Here is a 26,096-nt window from a genome sequence, read left to right as displayed (position 1 = left end):
TTGTAAATATCCTCCTTAATGCCTCCTTAGTGTAAAAATAAATTATGTTAGGACAGTGCAAGGAGGCGCAAAGGGCTTGTAAATATGCCCCTAAGCCCCAAACCCTAGGATTAGCTAGTCTAGTGTTCTTTACAAATTAAAGTAAGATATAGGTAAGATAGCATAACATCACATAATGTAAGATAACATTACATAACATAACATTACCCCTTTCAGGGGACCATGGGTCAGGAAGGGACTACTGGGCCCAACCATGATGATTGAGGCATTTTACTCCTGATGTCCCAGGGCCCAACCTATTAAGTATCCCGAGCACCTGGGCTAAGTACCCCTTCCGCGCTTGACTCTCAGTGGTAGCTGTGGTTGAGCAGTCAAGGCTTATTTGTGGGGAGATGTAGATACAAGTCAGTGAACACGACTCATAACTCATAGGGAACATAGTGCGATCAATAGATCAATGTCTAGCCATAGAAAGAAAATAAGTGGTTTACGTTTAACTATACACATGCAAAGGTATACAAAATTCTGATGCAACAACACAACCCCCTTGAGGACAGGGCTCTAGTAGTTCTCAGGCAAACCCCTATCCCACCCTCATTCATCCAATGTGTTTGGGTTATTCCCCAGTCACTGGTGGATGCATCTAGGCAATGCACCCTTTCAGGCCATACTCAAGAGTTCCCTATTGACTCTTGAGGATTTTGGGTGCCGCAGCAAGTCCCATGCGCCCAACAAGCCCAGTACGTGACTTACCTGCTCTCACAACACGGAGCAGTTTGGCAGAGCAGCTGGTGCCCTTGAAGGGAGCACCTGTGACACCTACTTAGTTTAGAGAAGTTTGGCTGCTCGCACCCCGCATGGCAGAAGCTGGTGGTGCAAGCTCTCTCTCCTGAGCAGTGCTGCCAGAGTCCCTCTCAGTTGTTGGAGCAGCTCCCAACATGCAAAGTCATGGTAATTTGGCTCTAGCCAGTGGGGAGAGGAAAATCCTTTCTTTGCCCCCAACAGGATCCCAGTAAGGTTGCTACATCATCCACAGAGTCCTCGGCAGCCCTCCGGTCTGGCTGGTGCAGTTCCCTCACAGTTTAAACCCAACCTGCCAACTGGTAGCTCTAGTATCTCCTTCGGGTAGCGACCTGAATCGTTTAGCACATTGGTACTAGCAGCATCTCTTGGCGTATGGGATTGCCACAATACTTGGACAACACAGATGCAAACTTCCTTAGTGCAAACGCCTATGCAGAGACGGCTCCTTCTGGCATGCGAGGTCACCCCAGCATGGCAGTACAGGTTTTCCCTGACCTGCACAGCGCTTCACTATTGGCAAATTTTCCTGCGGCTCCATCCTGGCACACGGGTGACAGAGAGCCAACACAGTACATAGGGAATAAGCAGATCGGTGCAAATCCTCACACCTTGCTTAGGGAATCCCCTTGGAAATCTCCCTACTCGACCTCACTTCACCCACCACTCTCCTTTGGTCTTGGCAAGCAGGCAGCACTGGTGCTTCAGGCTCAAGGGCAGGTGATCTTGGTGTCCTGCTTGATGTCCCCTCAATGAGCAGACTAGCAGGCCTTTGCCTCCAGCTGGTCTCAGGGAGAAGTCTTCCAGAGCTTTCCCTTCTCACACAGCCCATCTGGCTGCTTGGCAGATGACGAATTTGGGGGTCTCAAACTCCCCTATTTAAAATTCATTTCCAGACACCAAAATATAGTTTAGGATCTGTCTTTCAAGTTTATGTTGGGGCTCTACTTCTTTTGAAGTGGACACTTCTCATTTTTCGTCTTTGCTCATGAAAGACTGTCTGTCACAGCAGGCCATACTCCAAATCTGATTGTCCAGTAACACCATTCATGGGTGTGACCAGAGTTAACACTTGGATGACAGCCACAGTTATATGTGCATCAAAAGGTTAATCCCTGACTCCTACCCCAACTCTTTATGATTCCCTTTGTGTTTTCTAAGTTTGCGCTGCTTTTGCATCAAAAAAATGACGTAAATGCGGTGCAAAAAAAGTATAACTATGGGCCTAAGTCTCTTCCTTTTCCCCCCATTGTGTGTCCCACACAGCTCACATAAGTGCAGCAATCCACAAATCGGTCCTAGGGGATTCCCCTCTTCCTCGTGTGTTCACCAGTCAGGCCTGGCTTTCCCAAAATGGAACCCAGGGTCCTCCATGTAAGGTACCATTGCAGGCACACTTAGCCAATTTATATTCACAGCATGCTTACTGTCCAGCACTGGTGCCTCCATGCAGTGTACCAGTACAAGTACACATGTATTCAGCACACACACTGAATCTGCGCACAATGTTCAGCACTGAAGCATTCCTATATTTAACAAGTGTGTGCTATTCACAAATACATACCCTGCCAGCACACACACTCACTCTGTGAATGCTGGAGAACACTTCACCATTCATGGAATACACTTCAGGCAAGCACACATGGATCTAGCACATGCTTTCATTGCACACGCACTGCACAGCATTACATCTGTTATGCAAGTATTCCTACGGGCATGCAAACACCCAGTACAATCACTAACCACACATGTACTGTACAGTATTGGTCTATCACTGTATGGTACCCTTATCAGACACACGCACAGCCAGCGCAGTCACTACTCCTGCACTACACAGCACTCTACATCTACCTGAGGTAGGCGAAGGGGTGAGTTGAGTACATAGGGCCTCATTCCGACCCTGGCGGTCATGGACCGCCAGGGCCGGGGACGGAGGAAGCACCGCCAACAGGCTGGCGGTGCTTCAGGGGCAATTCTGACCGCGGCGGTAAAGCCGCGGTCAGAAAAGGGGAACCGGCGGTTTCCCGCCGGTTTTCCCCTGCCCCAGAGAATCCTCCACGGCGGCGCTGCAAGCAGCGCCGCCATGGGGATTCCGACCCCCTTCCCGCCATCCTGGTCCTGGCGGTAAAAACCGTCAGGAACAGGATGGCGGGAACGGGTGACGTGGGGCCCCTGGGGGCCCCTGCACTGCCCATGCCACAGGCATGGGCACTGCAGGGGCCCCCTAACAGGGCCCCATAATGATTTTCAGTGTCTGCCTAGCAGACACTGAAAATCGCGACGGGTGCCACTGCACCCGTCGCACCACTTCAACTCCGCCGGCTCCATTCGGAGCCGGCTTCATTGTTGAAGGGGCTTTCCCGCTGGGCCGGCGGGCGGCCTTCTGGCGGTCGCCCGCCGGCCCAGCGGGAAAGCCAGAATGACCGCCGCGGTCATTTGACCGCGGTACGGTCTTCTGGCGGTTCCCGCCGCCCGCCTGGGTCGGAATGACCCCCATAGTTTGTAACTTTTTAAAAGTGAGTCAGCCTGTAGGCCTCATTCCAGTGACACAGGATAAAAGGTCCTATTCACTACTACTGGTCTGTACATGGTGTGCTGCCACCATTGTACTCTCCCCAATATGAGGGTAGCGGTTTGGGCGTCCCTCCTGGTCCAACAAGATGGCAATCCGTAAGACAGGCTTATGTCATGGCACACACACACATGATCCATGTTTGTCATGACAAAAAAAATCAGCATTAGGGATCCAGACATCCATACAGTTGGGCACTCAGGGCAGGGGTATATGTCTGTCACAATCCAAAGGACTTTTCCGTCCGAACAAGAACATTTCAAACATTTCCATCAAAGAATACTGCAAATCTTGTTGCAAATGTACCCACCACCCATGTAAAGTTTGCGGCTACGGACTCATTTTAAGCAATTCCACCCCTTACATATTGAATCAGGTCGTGCCTGAATATTTTGCAACAATGCACATTGTTATGAGTTGGCTAGGTATTCTGAAATGTCCCCAATTGCAGACCCATATCCTGGAAGGTGAAGCTATTCTTTCTTTTACCAGAGAGCTTTGTTTAATTATATATAATTGCTTAATACAGTTTTACAAGTACACAATCATGAAAACAAAAGTCACAGCTGGTACTCATTCCCCTGTTCGGAGCTTATATGGATATGCACACACGGCCATAAAACATGGCACTAAATCTTTAACCAGACATATAAACATAATTGCATCACATATCACTTGGATGCACAATGGAGTGAAAAACAGCCGATGCTTTTAAATGAGGTTGTTTTTGTACACTGAGAGGAATAAAATATGAATATACTGTGCTATTTTCAGGCATTTTAAGGAGCCCTCCTGCTTCTGATGATTTAGATCTCACCGAAGGACAGCACAAACTATCCTTCCTACCTGTCTAGTAGGCAACTTAACGCAGCATTGCAAATGATCTGATACATCTGGGGGTCACAAGGGTGACAAATACGTCAGAATTCAAGTGATGAACTTCGGGAGAAGGAAGCTTCTGGTCACGTTGTCTACATCATCCAAATGTTTGGGCATCACCTGAGATTAATTTGGGTAAACAGGCGGGAAAGGTGGGTAAAATATACAGGCCCATATTTATACTTTTTGACGCAAAACTGCTCCAACGCAGTTTTGCGTCAAAAAAATTAGCGCCGGCTAACGCCATTCTGAAGCGCCATGCGGGTGCCGTATTTATTGAATGACGTTAGCCGGCGTCAGCCGCCGGCGCTGTCTGGTGTGCGTTAAAAAAAACGACGTACACCAGGCAGCGCCGGCGTAGGAGGAAAATGGCGTATGGGCGTCCAGAAATGGTGCAAGTCAGGCTGAGGCAAAAAATTTGCCACAACCCGATTTGCGCCACTTTTTTTACGACGCCCATCCCCCATTGAAATGACTCCTGTCTTAGCAAAGACAGGAGTCATGCCCCCTTGACCAATGGCCATGCCCAGGGGACTTCTGTCCCCTGGGCATGGTCATTGGGCATAGTGGCATGTAGGGGGGCACAAATCAGGCCCCCCTATGCCACACAAAAAAAAAAAAAAATACTTACCTGGACTTACCTTAATGTCCCTGGGGTGGGTCCCTCCATCCTTGGGTGTCCTCCTGGGGTGGGCAAGGGTGGCAGGGGGTGTCCCTGGGGGCTTGGGAGGGCACCTCTGGGCTCATTCTGAGCCCACAGGTCCCTTAACGCCTGCCCTGACCCAGGCGCTAAAATCCGGCGCAAATGCTGTTTTTTTAGTCCCACCCACTCCCGGGTGTCATTTTTGCCCGGGAGTATAAATACGACGCATATGCATCGCAGTCATTTTTTAAGACGGGAACGCCTACCTTGCATATCATTAACGCAAGGAAGGTATTCACGCAAAAAAATGACGCTAACTCCATGAACTTTGGCGCTAGACGCGTCTAACGCCAAAGTATAAATATGGAGTTAGTTTTGCATCTAATTTGCGTCGAAAAAAACGACGCAAATTCGGCGCAAACGGAGTATAAATATGCCCCACAGAATCTGGTCCAGGGCTCAGAATAAATAATTTACTGTTTCTCAGAATTTAGGCTCCCCATTTATTTCTTGTTAGTGGTTTATTTTATAAGGTGACAGAACTTCGGAGTATGGTATTGAATAAATCATTAGTTTGCCGGAAAGGCTGTTAAAGTGATGTATGGAAGTATATTTGAGCAGGTAAATGACATCATTTCTGTGTAACCATGTGTTCAAGTCTTGTGACTTGCCGGTAAATCATGCAGAAATTCCACCCATTCACCACGCTCTGCATCATGTTCTCCTCGGCGTAGAAAACTGACTTTTCCTCAGCCAATCCTACACATTCTGTTTTCATTCCGTTATTACCCGATAAAGGTTCTGGACCACATTTAGCAAAAGTGTCCGACGCGGTGTATTGAATGCTTTTACGATGAACAGCTTGTTTGCTCTCCATCTTAAGTGCAGTCTTTGCTGAACATGAACTAAATTAAATATCGCATTGATGTAAAAATAACGAATCGGTATATTTATTGAAACTCTTTCTTTATGAGAATAATCAACTAATCAACACACCAATAGAAAGTTAGAATTTCTTTTATATTGTAAATTGAATCCTTTTCAGTACTTGGTGAATGATTAATTCCTCCGCTAAATGTGTTTATAAGGAGTTACTGCACGTACACATATTTCACTTCGACTACCAGAGACGACCTCTACAGTGCCAAGCAGCATGAGCCAGGAAATGTAAAGGTTTCATCAAAAATGCTATGAGAAGTAACACTCAGCCAACTTAGTTACTTCAGAAAAATTGAGACGGATAAATACTACACATACAAGCCTGTTTTTCTAAAAAAACTATTGTGTGCAAATGTTCTCAGTTCATTTCGAAGACGTGCATTCTTCATCAATATTCCCTCACTACACCATGGCATCCTGTATTGTTACTCTCACATTATTTCCACAGCTCACTCGCACCATGCAGAGGCTGGGAGAACGTTGAAATTGCTGTAATTGACTTTTACGTTCATAGCTAGTAATTGCATCGGCCCCTCTCAATTTATGTTTACAGCAAAATATCTGTTTGCACCACATACGGGAATTTCTGAAATCAATGTTTCAAGGCGTTGCTCGGGTATGTACTCCACAGTAGTAACTCAGCTCGGATATCATATTGGAACGCTCCCTCCACCCCAATATTCTTGTTCTGAAAACCTTGATAATAAGTGTCCGGTTCCCCAAACAGTAAAGCAAGGCAAGTTTCAGGCATGTTATTTATTACAAAGTCTAAACTCTGGACTAACCTCTTGGGTTTGCCCCAGATTAGTAGCAGTTTCTAGCCTAATGTAGTGCCCTACTTGTTCCTATTGGTTGTCCGCGTGCCTAGACACTAAGGCCCATATTTATACTTTTTTAGCGCCATGTTTGTGTCATTTTTTGACGCAAAAACGGCGCAAACTTCCAAAATACAATTTGCGTCAAAAAGCGGCACAAATAAATATGGGCCTAAGTGCCTGATTCATAGTTTTTTAGCGCCGCATTTGTGTCATTTTTTGACGCAAAAGCAGCACCAGCTTACAAAATTCAATTATATTTTGTAAGTTTGTGCCGCTTTTGCATCCAAAAATGGCTCAAATGTAGCTTTAGAAAAGTATATATCAGGCCCTAGAAGTGTCTCTGATAAATGTGAGGCACTGGAACCTAAGAAGTCTGAAGTCTAAAACTCTGTCAACCCAGTGGATATGATCTACATGATGTGGCTACTTCAGCAAAATGTTATTAACTCAATCATGAAGATGTCTAGAATACAACAGTATCATATTCCTATGTTAGCCAGGCAGAACTGTATAGCAATTTTACTACCTTGAAAACTTTGACTGTGTACACAAAAAATGTTGAATAAATAAAACCAGCTGATTCAGCTCCAAAAGGAGGAGTACTGGCCAGAGTGGAGATGTGCCATCTAATCATCAAAGGCTATCCTTGATAATAAGTTTCCGGTTCCATATCCTACTGTTTTCACTGATAGTTTGGTCCCTTCGGAGCTCCACTTCCAGCTTGTAATCCAAGGGGGCATCTTAATTGCTTAGATATTTTGATTTCTCCCGTAGAATAAAATTGGCCCCACTGATATACGTCCAGTATTGCCTGAAAATGCCCCACTTTACTTCAGAGCGAGTTTATTTGTAATCTTGTAGAGGCTAGGTCTGAATTCCATGTTCTTTTTAGTCCCAATCCATCCCATTTCATCAACTCCTACAAATGCCAGCATTCATCCTGTTAGACATTTCATCCTTGGCGTGATCTCCCTTAACTTTTTGCCTCTGTTCCCCAGGTTGTTGATTTGTGCTGGACTCTGATTTTGCTGTTTTTGTTACTCTGGGAACTTTACCACTGCTAACCAGTGCTAAAGTGCAAGTGCTCCTTTACAAAATGTGTATGTGATTGGTTTATCCATGATTGGCATATTTGATTGTTAGAAATGGGGTTTTTGGTTGGCAGTCAGGTTACCTCCTGTCCAAGCAAAAGCCCTCACTCTAGTCAGGGTAAGTCACACACTATCCAAGATTATCCTGTGCCCACCCTCTGGTAGCTTGGCACGAGCAGTCAGGCTTAACTTAGAAGGCAATGTGTAAAGTATTTGTGCGATAAATCATACAATACCACCATATAGCACCACAAAAATACACCACACAGTGTTTAGAAAAATATATAATATTTATCAGGATAATTGTAGGTCAAAAAGAATAAAGTTGCAATGGAAAATTGTAGAAATATCACAGGGAAGTGATATAGAGTGTCTTAAGTCCTTTAGAATGCAATACAGTGTCTTTCAAGCACAAAGTACCTGGTTTCTGGTGGAAAATCTCCTCAGAGGGCCACAGGAGAAGAGATGCGTGGAAAAAGGGGTGTGTGCGTCGATTTCTCCTCAGCACACACAGACTTGCGTCGGTCTTTTCCACTCGGGGAAGTCGGGCGTCGTTTTCCGGCGCGCAGACAGTCTCTTTTTGTGGATCGCGGGGATTACCAGATGTCCCGGGTCTGTGCGTGGATTCTCCTGCTTGTTTTCCGGCTGCGCGTCGTTCTGCGGGGCTGCGCGTCGAAGTTTCGATCTCACGGTAGGCGTCGCGTCGATTTCTCCTTGGAAGTCGGGCGGCGTTGTCCTTGCGAGGCCGTGCGTCGAAAGTTTGGTCTCACGGCAGGCGTCGCGTCGATTTCTCCTTGGAAGTCGGGCGGCGTTGTCCTTGCGAGGCCGTGCGTCAAAGTTTCGCACTCACGATGGGCGTCGCGTCGATTTCTCCTGGAAAGTCGAGCGGCTTTGTCCTTGCGAGGTTGTGCGTCGAAGTCTCGATCGCCCCGAGGGCGTCGCGTCGATCAGCGTCGGGGTGCGGCGTTTTTCTCGCCGCGAAACAAGCTGTGCGTCGAAAGTTTCGGCGCACGGAGCGTCCAAGTGAAAGGAAGAAGTCTTTTTGGTCCTGAGACTTCAAGGAACAGGAGGCAAGCTCTATCCAAGCCCTTGGAGAGCACTTTCACAGCCAGACAAGAGTTCAGCAAGGCAGCAGGGCAACAGCAAGACAGCAGTCCTTTGTAGAAAGCAGACAGGTGAGTCCTTTGAGCAGCCAGGCAGTTCTTCTTGGCAGGATGTAGTTTCTGGTTCCGGTTTCTTCTCCAGCAAGTGTCTCATGAGGTAGGGCAGAGGCCCTGTTTTATACCCAAATGTGCCTTTGAAGTGGGGGAGACTTCAAAGAGTGGCTAAGAAGTGCACCAGGTCCCCTTTCAGTTCAATCCTGTCTGCCAGGGTCCCAGTAGGGGGTGTGGCAGTCCTTTGTGTGAGGGCAGGCCCTCCACCCTCCCAGCCCAGGAAGACCCATTCAAAATGCAGATGTATGCAAGTGAGGCTGAGTACCCTGTGTTTGGGGTGTGTCTGAGTGAATGCACAAGGAGCTGTCAACTAAACCTAGCCAGACGTGGATTGTAAGGCACAGAAGGATTTAAGTGCAAAGAAATGCTCACTTTCTAAAAGTGGCATTTCTAGAATAGTAATATTAAATCCGACTTCACCAGTCAGTAGGATTTTGTATTACCATTCTGGCCATACTAAATACGACCTCCCTGCTCCTTTCAGATCAGCAGCTGCCACTTCAACAGTGTATGAGGGCAGCCCCAATGTTAGCCTATGAAGGGAGCAGATCTCCCAGTAGTGCAAAAACGAATTTAGGAGTTTTACACTACCAGGACATATAACTACACAGGTACATGTCCTGCCTTTTACCTACACAGCACCCTGCTCTAGGGGATACCCAGGGCACACATTAAGGGTGACTTATATGCAGAAAAAGGGGAGTTCTAGGCTTGGCAAGTACTTTTAAATGCCAAGTCGAGGTGGCAGTGAAACTGCACACACAGGCCTAGCAATGGTAGGCCTGGGACAAGGAAAAGGGGCTACTTAAGTGGGTGGCACAATCCGTGCTGCGGGTCCACTAGTAGCATTTAATCTATATGCCCTAGGCACCTGGAGTGCACATGACTGGGGACTTATAAGTAGATTAAATAGTTCAATCAGGTATGATCCAAAGTTACCATGTTTACAGAGAGAGAGCATATACACTTTATCACTGGTTAGCAGTGGTAAAGTGTGCAGAGTCTAAAAACCAGCAAAAACAGTATCCAAAAACGAGGAGGGAGGCAGGCAAAAAGTTAGGGGTGACTACCCTAAGGCTGTCAGGTCTAACATGTGTCCCCCCCAGCTGAAAGTGGGGAGAGCTACCCGACCTCCTGGGAGCTCTCATCGCTAAGGCGGAAGTACCTGGAGAGACCATCAGCATTGGCGTGGTCAACCCCTGGGCGATGTTCCACCGTAAAGTCCATCCCCTGTAGGGAAATGGACCACCTCAGAAGTTTTGGATTCTCACCCCTCATCTGCATGAGCCATCTGAGGGGCCTGTGGTCTGTCTGAACTAGGAAGTGAGTCCCAAACAGGTAGGGCCTCAGCTTCTTCAGGGCCCAGACCACAGCAAAAGCTTCTCTTTCAATAGCACTCCACCTCTGTTCCCGTGGTAATAGCCTTCTGCTAATAAAGACTACTGGTTGATCTTGGCCCTCCTCATTTAGCTGTGCTAGGACTGCCCCTATGCCATGCTCTGAAGCGTCTGTCTGCACGATAAATTCCTGGGAGTAGTCAGGGGCCTTGAGCACGGGGGCCGTGCACATGGCTTCCTTTAGGGCGTCAAAGGCTTTCTGACAAGCCTCTGTCCAATTCACCAACCTAGGTTGCTTCTTGGACGTGAGTTGTGTCAAGGGGGACACAATGGTACCATAGCCCTTGACAAACCTGCGGTAGTAGCCGGTGAGGCCTAAAAAGGCCCTCACCTCAGTCTGGGTTCGAGGTGGTTGCCAGGCCTTGATAGTTTCGATCTTGGCCTGGAGTGGCTGCACCTTGCCACCACCTACTAGGTGTCCCAAGTACACCACGGAACCCTGCCCAATCTGGCACTTACTAGCCTTGATGGTCAGGCCTGCCTGTTGCAGGGCCTGAAGCACCTCCTTGAGGTGGAGCAGGTGTTCCTCCCAGCTGGAACTGTAGACAGCTATGTCATCCAGGTAGGCTGCACAGAAGGCATCCTTGCCAGCCAGGACCCCGTTAACCAACCGTTGGAAGGTAGCGGGGGCATTTTTCAATCCAAACGGCATCACCCGGAACTGGTAATGGCCGTCAGGGGTGGAAAAGGCGGACCTTTCCTTAGCCCCCTCAGTCAGGGCGATCTGCCAGTACCCTGAAGTAAGATCAAACGTACTCAGGAACTGGGCAGCGCCTAGCCTGTCTACGAGCTCATCAGCTCGGGGGATGGGGTGAGCATCAGTCCGGGTGACTGAGTTGAGACCCCGGTAGTCCACGCAGAACCGGAGTTCTTGCTTCGCGCCTGGGGCAGTAGCCTTGGGGACCAACACCACTGGGCTGGCCCAGGGACTACTGGACTTCTCAATAACCCCTAGCGTCAACATCTTGGAGACCTCCTCCTTGATGCTGGCCTTCACCTTATCTGACAACCTGTAAATTTTGTTTTTCACAGGGAGACTGTCACCGGTGTCAATATCATGAACACAGAGGTGGGTCAGTCCCGGAGTAAGGGAGAAGAGGGGGGAGAACTGCTCTAACAGCTCATAGCAGTCTCCTTTCTGGTTTAGAGTCAGGGAGTCAGACAGAATGACCCCGCTTACGGACCCATCACCTTCTTGGGCAGAGAGGAGGTCAGGGAGAGGTTCACTCTCCTCTTCCATTCCTTCATCTGTGACCAGAAGCATGTTGATCTCCGACCTCTCAAAATGAGCTTTTAGTCGGTTCACGTGGAGCACCCTTAGGGGGTTCCTAGGGGTTTGGAGGTCCACTAGGTAAGTGGCCTCCCCTTTCCGCTCCTTTACTTCAAATGGGCCAGACCAGCGGTCCTGGAGAGCTCTGGGCTCTACTGGCTCCATTACCCACACTTTGTCTCCAGGTTGAAACTCTACCAGAGTGGCCTTCTGGTCATACCATTGTTTCATCACCTCTTGACTGGCCTCCAGATTACTTTGGGCCTCTTTCCAGAAGCGGGTCATCTGATTGCGGAGGGCCAACATGTAGCTGACCACGTCCTGAGGGGGTGTCTTTGGAGAGTTCTCCAATCCCTCCTTGACAATGCTTAAGGGTCCCCTGACGGGGTACCCATAGAGAAGCTCAAAGGGACTGAACCCTACCCCCCTCTGGGGGACCTCTCTGTAAGCAAAGAGAAGGCATGGTAAGAGGACGTCCCATTTATGCCTCATGGCCTCAGGGAGGCCACCAATCATGCCTTTCAGGGTCTTGTTGAATCTCTCCACAAGCCCATTAGACTGGGGGTGATAGGGTGTGGTGAACTTGTAGGTTACACCACACGCATCCCACAGATGCTTCATGTACGCGGACATGAAGTTAGTGCCTCTGTCAGACACTATCTCCTTGGGGAATCCCACACGGGTAAATATCCCCATCAGGGTTCTGGCTACCACCGATGCAGTTACGGTCCTCAGAGGGATTGCCTCTGGGTACCGGGTGGCATGGTCCACCAAAACCAGGATAAACCTGTTGCCTAAGGCAGTTTTGGGGTCCAAGGGGCCAACAATGTCGACGCCCACCCTTTCAAAGGGGGTGCCAACGACAGGAAGTGGAATCAGGGGGGTTTTAACCCTCTTTCCTGCTTTACCACTAGCCTGGCAGGTAGGACACGCCCTGCAGAACTTGTCTGAGTGTGTCCTCATTTTGGGCCAGTGAAAGTGGTTGACAAGCCTGTTGAAGGTCTTGTCTTGTCCCAAATGTCCTGCCAGGGGAATGTCGTGAGCCAGACCCAGTAGGAAGGCTCGGTAACATTGGGGGACCACCAGCACACGTGCTGCCCCAAAGACCGGAACCCTAGGCTCACTGTAGAGGAGATCATTCTCCCAATATAGGTGGTGATTGCCAGAGGCGTCACCTGCTGCCTGGTTTAAGGCTTGTTTCCTCAACCCTTCTAGAGTGGGACACTCTTTCTGCGCCTGGCAGAATTCCTCCCTGGTGGGTCCACCCTCAACTTGCCAGCCAGCAAGCTCCGGTAAGTCACCTAGGGTGGCAATGTCTTCCCCAGTTGGCTCGGGAGTCTCCTCCTCAGGAGCCCCGTCAGCCACTGTGGGAACTTCTGGGGCCGGTTTCCCGCGCCCCTCGTCCCTCCTCTTGGCAGCTCCCTGGGCCATCGTTCCAGGCTCCAGATGCCCTTGACTTCCCTCTCGGTCAGCCATGGACCGGGTGGTCATGCAGACCCACTCAGGTAACCCTAACATCTCCAGGTGAGATCTGAGCTCTACTTCTTTCCAAGCAGTATGCTCTAGATCATTGCCTAACAGACAATCTACAGGCATGGCAGGACTCACAGCTACTTTCAGAGTACCAGAGACCCCCCCCCACTCAAAGGGAACCCGAGCCACCGGTAGGTGACTCTCGCGGTTGTCAGCGACTATGACCTGGTGGAATGTATTCGGGATTATCTGCTCTGTGGACACCAGCTGACTCTTGATAGTAGTCATACTGGCTCCTGTGTCACGCAGAGCCTCCACCTTCTGCCCATCAATGAGGACCCACTGCCGGTACTTGGAAGTATTTTTAGGCATGTGGACCTTGGACATCATTTCTCCTTCTCCCAGGGACACTAGGGAAATCTCTACCTGCTCCCCAAAGCTAGTGGGGTCCATCTCCCCCCGAGTGCTACACTAGTCAACCCAGGCGCCTGTCCGGTAGTGGACGGTGCCCTCTTGGGGCACTGTGGATCGCCTTTGTAGTGACCATATTGGTAACACTCCATGCATTTGGGGCTAGATTTTCCTGACCTGTCAAATGTCCCTGGTTTCTTCCCAAATTTGGAAAAGGAAGGGTTGCCACCCCCTCCCTGGGAATTCTTTTGGGGGCCTTTAGAGAGTTCCTTATCTGTAAGTTTATCTCCCCCCTCTTTCTTCTGTTGGGAACCCTGACCACCTTTGTGGGAGTCCCCCCCAGGTACCTTTTTGGACACTCTGGTGCTAACCCAGAGGTCCGCCTCCTCAGCAAGCTTCCTGGGATCAGTCAGCTTACTATCCACTAGGTGCTGGTGCAAATCGGTATAAGTAACATTAAGCATATGCTCTCTCAGGATCAAGTCATATAAACCTTTATAATCTGCTACTTTGTTGCCCCGCACCCATCCATTCAGTGCCTTACTAGAGAAATCAAAGAAATCTACCCATGTTTGTGTGGTTTGTTTGGTGCTGTCCCTGAACCTCTGACGGTATCCCTCAGGGGTCAGCCCAAACTTGGCAAGTAAAGTGGCTTTCTGGAGTGGGTATGTGTTTTGATCCGGTGGATCCAAGGTGAGAAGTGTGTCCCTCCCCAATGGCGGCACATAACCCCACATAGCTACCCCCCATTGCCCTTCAGGAACCTCATGAGCCCTTAGTGCAACTTCATAAGCAGCTAACCATTTGTCTATGTCATCTCCCACCACAAAACTGGGCACCACATTTTTGGGTATACGAACCTTCTTTTCTCCAGCAGGTCCTGTCTGTATGCTGCCACCATTATTGCTGGATTCAGACTGTCTTGCCTTGATCTCCAGCTCCTTGAGACTCAGTTCATGAGCCAACAATAGTTTCTTTTCAGCCAACGCTCTTTCAGCTTCCACTTGTTTGGCTGTTCTTTCAGCTTCAATCTGTTTGGCTGCTCTTTCAGCCTCAGCTTGTTTGGCTTCTCTTTCTGCCCTCTTCTCCTCCTGTTGTGCCTCAATTTTCAGTTTTGCCATTTGCAATTGGAACTCCCTTTCTTCTCTCCTTTCCTCTGCGGTCAGGCTTTGCATGGAGACACTGCTCCCTGGTCTGGAAGGGTGCACAATTGCAGTGGTAACACCATCCATAGATAGTGGAAATCCTTCTGAGGGGCCATTTTCTGGCTCCTCTTCCTCATCATCCTCTAAATGGGCTTCTGCCCAGGCCCTCAGCGCCACTTGAAAGTCCTCCTTTCTGGAGGCCCCTTGGGTGGGTACCCTTAATGCCCTGCAGAATCCTCTTAGTTGTTTGACCGTGTATGTATCCAACTGGACTAGGTCAAAGTCCCCTGTCTGAGACCCAGTCAGAGACATGTTGAGTGAGGATTTAGTTTTTGAAAATTGTCAGGAAAAAAAACGGATTTTCAAAAAGAGATAAAAACCAAGTTGACCTTCAACTGTGGGTATGTAGTGAAATACTTAGCTACTGTATGTCACTGCACAAATACAAGTCCTATCCTCACCGCTGATCACCAATGTTAGAAATGGGGTTTTTGGTTGGCAGTCAGGTTACCTCCTGTCCAAGCAAAAGCCCTCACTCTAGTCAGGGTAAGTCACACACTATCCAAGATTATCCTGTGCCCACCCTCTGGTAGCTTGGCACGAGCAGTCAGGCTTAACTTAGAAGGCAATGTGTAAAGTATTTGTGCGATAAATCATACAATACCACCATATAGCACCACAAAAATACACCACACAGTGTTTAGAAAAATATATAATATTTATCAGGATAATTGTAGGTCAAAAAGAATAAAGTTGCAATGGAAAATTGTAGAAATATCACAGGGAAGTGATATAGAGTGTCTTAAGTCCTTTAGAATGCAATACAGTGTCTTTCAAGCACAAAGTACCTGGTTTCTGGTGGAAAATCTCCTCAGAGGGCCACAGGAGAAGAGATGCGTGGAAAAAGGGGTGTGTGCGTCGATTTCTCCTCAGCACACACAGACTTGCGTCGGTCTTTTCCACTCGGGGAAGTCGGGCGTCGTTTTCCGGCGCGCAGACAGTCTCTTTTTGTGGATCGCGGGGATTACCAGATGTCCCGGGTCTGTGCGTGGATTCTCCTGCTTGTTTTCCGGCTGCGCGTCGTTCTGCGGGGCTGCGCGTCGAAGTTTCGATCTCACGGTAGGCGTCGCGTCGATTTCTCCTTGGAAGTCGGGCGGCGTTGTCCTTGCGAGGCCGTGCGTCGAAAGTTTGGTCTCACGGCAGGCGTCGCGTCGATTTCTCCTTGGAAGTCGGGCGGCGTTGTCCTTGCGAGGCCGTGCGTCAAAGTTTCGCACTCACGATGGGCGTCGCGTCGATTTCTCCTGGAAAGTCGAGCGGCTTTGTCCTTGCGAGGTTGTGCGTCGAAGTCTCGATCGCCCCGAGGGCGTCGCGTCGATCAGCGTCGGGGTGCGGCGTTTTTCTCGCCGCGAAACAAGCTGTGCGTCGAAAGTTTCGGCGCACGGAGCGTCCAAGTGAAAGGAAGAAGTCTTTTTGGTCCTGAGACTTCAAGGAACAGGAGGCAAGCTCTATCCAAGCCCTTGGAGAGCACTTTCACAGCCAGACAAGAGTTCAGCAAGGCAGCAGGGCAACAGCAAGACAGCAGTCCTTTGTAGAAAGCAGACAGGTGAGTCCTTTGAGCAGCCAGGCAGTTCTTCTTGGCAGGATGTAGTTTCTGGTTCCGGTTTCTTCTCCAGCAAGTGTCTCATGAGGTAGGGCAGAGGCCCTGTTTTATACCCAAATGTGCCTTTGAAGTGGGGGAGACTTCAAAGAGTGGCTAAGAAGTGCACCAGGTCCCCTTTCAGTTCAATCCTGTCTGCCAGGGTCCCAGTAGGGGGTGTGGCAGTCCTTTGTGTGAGGGCAGGCCCTCCACCCTCCCAGCCCAGGAAGACCCATTCAAAATGCAGATGTATGCAAGTGAGGCTGAGTACCCTGTGTTTGGGGTGTGTCTGAGTGAATGCACAAGGAGCTGTCAACTAAACCTAGCCAGACGTGGATTGTAAGGCACAGAAGGATTTAAGTGCAAAGAAATGCTCACTTTCTAAAAGTGGCATTTCTAGAATAGTAATATTAAATCCGACTTCACCAGTCAGTAGGATTTTGTATTACCATTCTGGCCATACTAAATACGACCTCCCTGCTCCTTTCAGATCAGCAGCTGCCACTTCAACAGTGTATGAGGGCAGCCCCAATGTTAGCCTATGAAGGGAGCAGGTCTCCCAGTAGTGCAAAAACGAATTTAGGAGTTTTACACTACCAGGACATATAACTACACAGGTACATGTCCTGCCTTTTACCTACACAGCACCCTGCTCTAGGGGATACCCAGGGCACACATTAAGGGTGACTTATATGCAGAAAAAGGGGAGTTCTAGGCTTGGCAAGTACTTTTAAATGCCAAGTCGAGGTGGCAGTGAAACTGCACACACAGGCCTAGCAATGGTAGGCCTGGGACAAGGAAAAGGGGCTACTTAAGTGGGTGGCACAATCCGTGCTGCGGGTCCACTAGTAGCATTTAATCTATATGCCCTAGGCACCTGGAGTGCACATGACTGGGGACTTATAAGTAGATTAAATAGTTCAATCAGGTATGATCCAAAGTTACCATGTTTACAGAGAGAGAGCATATACACTTTATCACTGGTTAGCAGTGGTAAAGTGTGCAGAGTCTAAAAACCAGCAAAAACAGTATCCAAAAACGAGGAGGGAGGCAGGCAAAAAGTTAGGGGTGACTACCCTAAGGCTGTCAGGTCTAACATTGATTTACTAGTAAGTCCCTAGTAAAGTGCACTAGAGGTGCCAGGGCCTGTAAATCAAATGCTACTAGTGGGCCTGCAGCACTGGTTGTGCCACCCATATTAGTAGCTCTGTAATCATGTCTCAGACCTGCCATTGCAGTGTCTGTGTGTGCAGTTTTACCTGTAAATTCGACTTGGCAAGTGTACCCACTTGCCAGGCCTAAACCTTCCCTATTCTTACATGTCAGACACCCCTAAGGTAAGCCCTAGGTAGCCCCAAGGGCAGGATGTAGTGTATGGTTAAGGTAGGACATATAGTAATGTGTTTTATATGTCCTGACAGTGAAATATTGCTGAATTCGTTTTTCACTGTTGCAAGGCCTGTCCCTCTCATAGGTTAACATGGGGGCTACCTTTAAATCTGATTAAAGTGTAGATTCCCTTTGGGAGCGGATGGACATGTGGAGTTTGGGGTCTCTGAGCTCACAATTTAAAAATACATCTTTTAGTAAAGTTGATTTTAAGATTGTGCGCTTGAAAATGCCACTTTTAGAAAGTGAGTATTTTCTTGCTTATACCATTTCTGTGACTCTGCCTGTTTGTGGATTCCCTGTCTGGGTCAGTTTGACAGTTGGGCTGGTTGCACCTCACCCTAGACAGTGACACAAAGGGAGCTGGGGTGTAGCCTGCATATCCTGATCAGCCATCTGTGCTAGGAGGGAGGGAAGGAGTGGTCATTCACACCTGAAAGGGCTGTGCCTGCCCTCACACAATGCAGTCTCCAACCCCTTGGTGAGTGTCTGCGGCCTGGCCTGGCCAAGGCAGGATTTCACATTCACTAGAGACTTTGCTTTGAAGTAGGCCTACTTCAAAGGAGAAATTGGGTATAAGAAGGGCACCCAAAACCAGAGACTTTAGAAACACTTCTGGAACCAAGAGGAACCTCTGCCTGGAGAAGAGCTGAATAGCTGAGGAAGAAGTGCTGCCCTGCCTGTGACTGTGCTTTGTGGAGCTAACCTGCAGTTGCTGCTTCTGCCATAGTAAGAGGGCAAAGACTGGACTTTGTGTGTCTTCCATCTTGTGAAGAAATCTCCAAGGGCTTGATATAGAGCTTGCCTCCTGTTGTTTGAAGTCTCAGACAGCAAAGACTTCTCACTGCCAGTATCTGGAATCTCTGGAGAGACTCCTGCTCTGACAAGTGGTGCCCTATCCAGTCCCTGGGCCCTTGAAAGGAAAGCAAGTGGAAATCCAAGGAAATCGACTTCGGACAACTCCGGACCGACGCCGCTGCTGAATCTGGGGATGCCGCCTGCACCCGACGCCGTGACCTTCGCTGGAACGTGACACTCTTCGCAGGCCCGACGCCACTGCAGCCCCGCTGAAGGCCGCGACTCCGTGGAAGTCGCCGCACCACGTCGTGACTGACGCCGCTCGAAGTGCGCGGATTCAACGTTTCGCACAGATGCCGCGATCCCCGACTTCACGCATCGGCTTGTTTTCACTCTTCACCAAAGGTACTGTACTTGGGGGTCTACGCGACTCCGTGTCCAGCGCCGCTGGTGTCGGCTTGTTGGGAACGACTCCGTCACGACGCCGTGTTCACATCTCATCGAAGCATTTTTGTTTGTAAGCGCTATTTTTGAGTTTAATCTTTAAAAATTCATAACTTGACTTGTGTATGTCGGATTTTTGTCCTTTTGGTCTTGCCTTGTTTAGATAAATATTTCCTATTTTTCTAAACTGGTTTTGTGTCATTTTGTAGTGTTTTCATTGATTTACTGTGTGTGTTGGTACAAATACTTTACACCTAGCACTCTGAAGTTAAGCCTACTGCTCTGCCAAGCTACCAAGCGGGTAAGCAGGGGTTAGCTGAAGGTGATTCTCTTTTACCCTGACTAGAGTGAGGGTCCTTGCTTGAACAGGGGGTAACCTGACTGTCAACCAAAGACCCCATTTCTAACATTGGCGATCAGCGGTTGGGATTTAGACTTGTAAGTGTACTTGACATACAGTGATTAAATGTACACTACTGTTTGAGTTCAGACGTGACCACATACTACTTGTTCGGTGATCTTTTTATTTTTTTCTCTTTGGGACTGTTTTTGTTCTACTTCCATTTTTTCAGCTGATTCCTTGATTGACTTTCTTTGGAACTTCATTTGGGAACTTGTTTTTCTGCCTTTGGAACTTTGCACTTGTTTTTTAATCTTCATCATGTCCCATGCTGGAGATGTATCCGTTGGAGCTGACTTTGACCTTGAGAAATTGGAGAGTTATACCAAAGCTCAGTTGAAGCAGTTCTGTAAACGTTTTGACTGTCCCATTAAGAGCTCATCCAGGAAGGAGGAGCTGCAAAAGGCACTGAGGGCCTGGGTGACAGCCAAGAGCACTGAAGGGCACACAGAGGATGAGGGAGATGAGGAGGATGAGGAAGAGTGTTCAGTATACAATGGTATTGTGGGTGGGCCTGTTATGTCCAGGGAGAAGGTCTCCAGGGCAGGTAGCAGTGTCTCATCCAAGGCCCTGACACCTGAGGAGTTACAGGACAGACAGACAGAAAGGGAGTACCAATTGGAGCAGAGGAGGCTAGCCCTTGAGGAGAGGAAGTTAGTGATGGCTCATGAGCTTAGCTTGAAAGAGATGGATCATAGAAGCCAATCCAGTAGAGATGGTGGCAGCAACCCTATAGTGCATCCTGAGAGGAGGGTGCACATTCCTAAAGACCTTGTGAAAGATTACAAGAGGGAGGATGACATATACTTGTGGTTCAAGGGGTATGAGTCTGCTCTCCACATGAATCTGGTCCCTGAAGCTCATTGGGGGGCGGGTCTGTGGAAGCACTTTGAGGCAGAGGGGTGGATACACTGACAGCCTTAGGGGATGCTCAAAATCTCACCTACTCTAACATGAAGGATGCCTTGCTTACAAGGTATGGTCTTACCCCTGAGCAGTACAAGGATACGTTTAAGTCCTACCACAAGAAGGAATCCCAAACATGATTGGAATGTGTTGATTCTTATTGCAGGTCACTGGATGGTTGGATGAAGGGCAGTAAGGTAACTACGTATGAGTGGCTTTACAATCGGATTGCTTGGGAGCACTTGTACAGTTTATGTTTTCCAGAGCTGCGCCAACACCTGATTGACAGCAAGCTGACTGACTCCAGGAAGCTTGCGCAGGAAGCGGACCGCTGGGAGGGCACCAGGGTCCCAAAGAGGTATGGGGGAGACCACGCCATGGGTGGGCAGGGTCCCTCTCAGAAGAAAGGGGCGGTAACGGCAAACAGGGGGAGTTCTCTAAAGGGCCCCAAACTGATTCCAAGGGTAAGGATTCCTAACCCCCCAGTGATAAGAAGCCATGGTTCTCCAAACGGAAGCCAGTGGCAGGTGGTCCCCCACGTAAGTGCTTTGCATGTGACCAGGTGGGTCATGTGAGGGGGGACCCCAAATGCCCCAAAAGTACACTGGCACCCACTGGTGCGCCGTCCCAGGATGTGGCCAGTATAGCGCTTGGGGAGGAGTTGGTTTCAGGTGGGTGGGAACCAGCTGAGATGACCCTTGTCTCACTAGGGGACAGTGAGATGGTCCAGAGAACACTAGTGCCTGAAAACACTAAGAAGTACAGGCAGTGGGTGACCATTAATGGACAGAGGGTGGAGGCTCTGAGAGACACAGGAGCCAGTGTGACTACAGTGAGGATTCAGCTGGTGTCTGAAGAGCAGATTGATCCCCGGGTACTTCACCAAGTAGTTGCACTGGACAACTGAGAGCACCTGTGCAGAGTGTCGCAGGTTCCCTCTGAATGGGAGGGGGGGTCTCAGGTTCCTTGAAGGTAGCTGTGAGTCCAACCATGCCTGTTGATTGTTTGCTAGGCAATGACCTGGAGGATTCCCCTTGGAAGGAGGTGGAACACAGGTCTCACTTGGAGATGTTGGGTCTGCCTGGGTCGGTATGCATATCCACCCGGTCAATGGCAGCCCGTCAGGGTAATCAAGAGCACCTGGAGCCTGGAACAGTGGCCCAGGGGACCGCCAAGAAGAGGAAGGGCAGAGGGCATGGGAAACCGGCCCCAGAAGTTCTCACGGTCCGGGAGGAGGCGGAGCCTGAGGGTGACGCCCCGGAGCCTACAGGGGAACAGGTGGCTGAACTGGGGGAGGTCCCTGAGCTGTCTCAGTGGTATCAGGAAGGGGGGCCCACCAGGGAAGCATTCTGTGCAGCACAGAAGACATGCCCTACTTTGGAAGGTTTGTGGCAGCAGGCTGCAGACCAGGCGGCTGGCAAGGAGCCAGGATCACACCTGATTTATTGTGAGGATGATCTCCTGTATAGCGAGCCTGAGGTTCCTGAGCCTGGGTCAGCCCGTGTGCTGGTGGTACCCCAGTGCTTCAGGGCCTTCCTACTGGGGTTGGCTCATGATGTGCCTTTAGCTGGACATTTGGGGCAGGACAAGACCTCTGAGAGGCTTGTCACCCACTTTTACTGGCCCCTAATGCGCAGGCACTCAGATGCACATTGCAGGTCTTGTCAGGCAAGTGGCAAGAGTGGGAGGAAATATAAAGCTCCCCTCCAGCCTTTGCCTGTTGGCAGTACTCCCTTTGAGAAGGTAGGCATTGACATTGTGGGGCCTCTGGATCCCAAGACAGCCATGGGCAACAGGTTTATCCTAGTCTTGGTGGACCATGCCACCCGGTACCCAGAAGCCATTCCTTTGAGATCAATCACTTCCCCTGTGGTGGGTCATGCATTGATGGGGGTTTTTACCCACATGCTGTTCCCCAAGGAAGTGGTATCTGATAGGGGTACCAACTTCATATACACGTACATGAAGTCTCTGTGGAAGGAGTGTGGGGTAACCTACAAGTTCACCACCCCTTACCACCCCCAAAGTAATGGTCTGGTTAAGAGATTCAACCGCACCTTAAAAGGCATGATCATGGGCCTGTCAGAGCCCTTGAGGCGGAAGTGGGACGTCCTCTTACCATGCCTTCTGTTCGCCTACAGGGAGGTGCTTCAAAAGGGACTTGAGTTTAGCCCCTTTGAGCTGATTTATGGCCACCCTGTGAGGGGACCTTTGAGTCTGGTTAAGGAAGCTTTGGAGAAAGCTCCTAGTAAACCCCCCCAGGATGTATTCAGTTACATGCTTACTTTGAAAAACCAGACTGCTAGCTTCAGGAGTCTCGCTCAGGAGAACCTGGAAGCAAGCCAGGAGGATATGAAACAGTGGTATGACCAGAATGCCACTCTGGTCGAGTTTCAACCTGGTCAGAAAGTGTGGGTGATAGCGCCAGTGGAGCCTGGGGCACTCCAGGATAAGTGGACTGGGCCATTTGAGGTGGTGGAGCGCAAGAGTAAAGTCACCTACCTGGTGGACTTGCGGTCTCCAAGGAACCTTTTAAGGGTCCTGCATGTCAACCGCCTCAAACCTCACTTTGAGTGGACTGAACTGTCCATGCTCCTTGCGACAGATGATGGGGTAGAGGAGGAGAGTGAGCCTCTTCCTGACCTCCTGTCTGCAGGAGAGAAAGATGGGTCAGTGGAGGGAGTGATCCTCTCCCCCTCCCTTTTTGAGGAGCAGCAAGGTGACTGTCGCCACGTGTTGGGACAGTTTTCCTCACTGTTTTCCCTGATCCCAGGAATCACACACTTGTGCACACATGATGTGGACACTGGGGACAGTACACCTATTAAACAGAATGTTTACAGGGTGACTGACAGGGTCAGGGCATGCGTTAAGGATGAGGTATCCAAAATGCTTACCCTAAGGGTTATTGAGCACTCCAGCAGTCCTTGGGCCAGCCCAGTGGTATTGCTCCCAAAGGCTGATGCACCGGGTGCCACTCCAGAACTCAGGTTCTGTGTGGACTACCGGGAACTCAATGCGGTCAGCAACACTGACGCACACCCCACCCCGAGCTGATGAGCTCATTGACCGGTTGGGAGCTGCCAAGTACCTCAGTACATTTGATTTAACATCTGGGTACTGGCAGATTGCCTTAACTGAGGGGGCCAAGGAGAGGTCTGCATTCTCTACACCAGGTGGACACTTTTAATTTAAAGTGATGCCATTTGGGATGAAGAATGCCCCTGCCACCTTTCAGAGGTGGGCAACCAGGTGTTGGCAGGACTGGATGAGTTCAGTGCCGCCTACCTGGATGACAGTACTGTGTTTAGTTCCACATGGGAGGAACACCTGCAACACCTCTGGAGAGAGTTAGAGGCCCTACAGAAGGCAGGCCTCACTATTAAGGCGAGCAAGTGCCAAATAGGGCAGGGTTCTGTGGTGTACTTAGGACACCAGGTGGGGAGTGGCCAGGTGGCACCCCTACAGCCTAAGATTGACACGATCCTGGCTTGGGAGCCTCCCAAGACCCAGACTGAAGTGAGAGCCTTTTTAGGTCTCACAGGATATTACAGGAGGTTTGTTAAGGGGTATGGTACCATTGTTACCCCCTTAACTGAGTTGACTTCTAAGAAGCAACCCAGGAAAGTGATCTGGACAGAGGCTTGCCAGAACGCTTTTGACCCCCTGAAGGCTGCCATGTGCACAGCACCTGTGCTGAAGGCACCTGACTACTCCAAGGAGTTTGTTGTGCAAACAGAAGCCTCAGAGCATGGTATTGGAGCAGTACTCTCACAGCTTAACGAAGAGGGCCTAGATCAACCCGTAGCCTTCATTAGCAGGAGGTTACTACCCAGGGAACGTAGGTGGAGTGCCATAGAACGCGAAGCGTTTGCTGTGGTCTGGGCACTGAAGAAGCTAAGACCCTACTTGTTTGGGACTCACTTCCGAGTTCAGACCGACCACAGGCCCCTCAGATGGTTAATGCAAATGAGGGGTGAGAATCCAAAACTGTTGAGGTGGTCCATTTCCCTACAGGGGATGGACTTTACGGTGGAACACCGTCCTGGTACAGAGCCCGCCAATGCTGATGGTATGTTCAGGTTCTTCTGCCTTAGTGATGAGAACTCCCATGAGGTTGGGTAGTTGCTCCCCACTTTCAGCTGGGGGGGACACGTGTTAGACTTTTCATCCTTGGCGTGGTCTCCCTTAACTTTTTGCCTCTGTTCCCCAGGTTGTTGATGTGTGCTGGACTCTGATTTTGCTGTTTTTGTTACTCTGGGAACTTTACCACTGCTAACCAGTGCTAAAGTGCAAGTGCTCCTTTACAAAATGTGTATGTGATTGGTTTATTCATGAATGGCATATTTGATTTACTAGTAAGTCCCTAGTAAAGTGCACTAGAGGTGCCAGGGCCTGTAAATCAAATGCTACTAGTGGGCCTGCAGCACTGGTTGTGCCACCCACATAAGTAGCTCTGTAATCATGACTCAGACCTGCCATTGCAGTGTCTGTGTGTGTAGTTTTACCTGTAAATAATACTTGGCAAGTGTACCCACTTGCCAGGCCCAAATCTTCCCTTTTCTTACATGTCAGACACCCCTAAGGTAGGCCCTAGGTAGCCCCAAGGGCAGGGTGTAGTGTATGGTTAAGGTAGGACATATAGTAATGCGTTTTATATGTCCTGACAGTGAAATATTGCTAAATTTGTTTTTCACTGCTGCAAGGCCTGTCCCTCTCATGGGTTACATTTAAATCTGATTAAAGTGTAGATTCCCTTTGGGAGCGGATGGACATGTGGAGTTTGGGGTCTCTGAGCTCACAATTTAAAAATACATCTTTTAGTAAAGTTGATTTTAAGATTGTGCGCTTGAAAATGCCACTTTTAGAAAGTGAGCATTTTCTTGCTTATATCATTTCTGTGACTCTGCCTGTTTGTGGATTCCCTGTCTGGGTCAGTTTGACAGTTGGGCTGGTTGCACCTCACACTAGACAGTGACATAAAGGGAGCTGGGGTGTAGCCTGCATATCCTGATCAGCCATCTGTGCTAGGAGGGAGGGGAGGAGTGGTCACTCGCACCTGAAAGGGCTGTGCCTGCCCCACAAATTGCCGTCTCCAGCCCCCTGGTGAGTGTCTGGGGCCTGGCCTGGCCAAGGCAGGATTTCACATTCACTAGGGACTTTGCTTTGAAGTAGGCCTACTTCAAAGGAAAAATTGGGTATAAGAAGGGCACCCAAAACCACAGACTTTAGAAACACTTCTGCAGAGGAACCTCTGCCTGGAGAAGAGCTGAATAGCTGAGGAAGAAGTGCTGCCCTGCCTGTGACTGTGCTTTGTGGAGCTATCCTGCAGTTGCTGCTTCTGCCAGTGTAAGAGGGCAAAGACTGGACTTTGTGTGCCTTCCATCTTGTGAAGAAATCTCCAAGGGCTTGATTTAGAGCTTGCCTCCTGTTGTTTGACGTCTCAGGGACAGCAAAGACTTCTCACTGCCAGTATCTGGAATCTCTGGAGAGACTCCTGCTCTGACAAGTGGTGCCCTATCCAGTCCCTGGGCCCTTGAAAGGAAAGCGGGTGGAAATCCAAGGAAATCGACTTCGGACAACTCCGGACCGGCGCCGCTGCTGAATCCGGGGCCGCCACCAGCACCCGATGCCGTGACCTTCGCTGGAACGCGACGCTCTTTGCAAGCCCGATGCCGCTGCAGCACCGCTGAAGTACGCGACTCCGTGGAAGTCACCGCACCACGTTGTGACCGACGCCGCTCAAAGTGGGCGGATTCAACGTTTCGCACAGACGCAGCGATCCCCGACTTCGCGCATCAGCTTGTTTTCACTCTTCACCAAAGGTACTGTACTTGGGGGTCTACGCGACTCCGTGTCCGGCGCCGCTG

The sequence above is a fragment of the Pleurodeles waltl genome, chromosome 1_2 (assembly GCF_031143425.1).
Source record: "Pleurodeles waltl isolate 20211129_DDA chromosome 1_2, aPleWal1.hap1.20221129, whole genome shotgun sequence".
Classification (NCBI taxonomy): Eukaryota; Metazoa; Chordata; class Amphibia; order Caudata; family Salamandridae; genus Pleurodeles; species Pleurodeles waltl.
The sequence above is the reverse complement of the archived record's forward strand: the minus strand, read 5'-3'. Positions refer to the sequence as shown.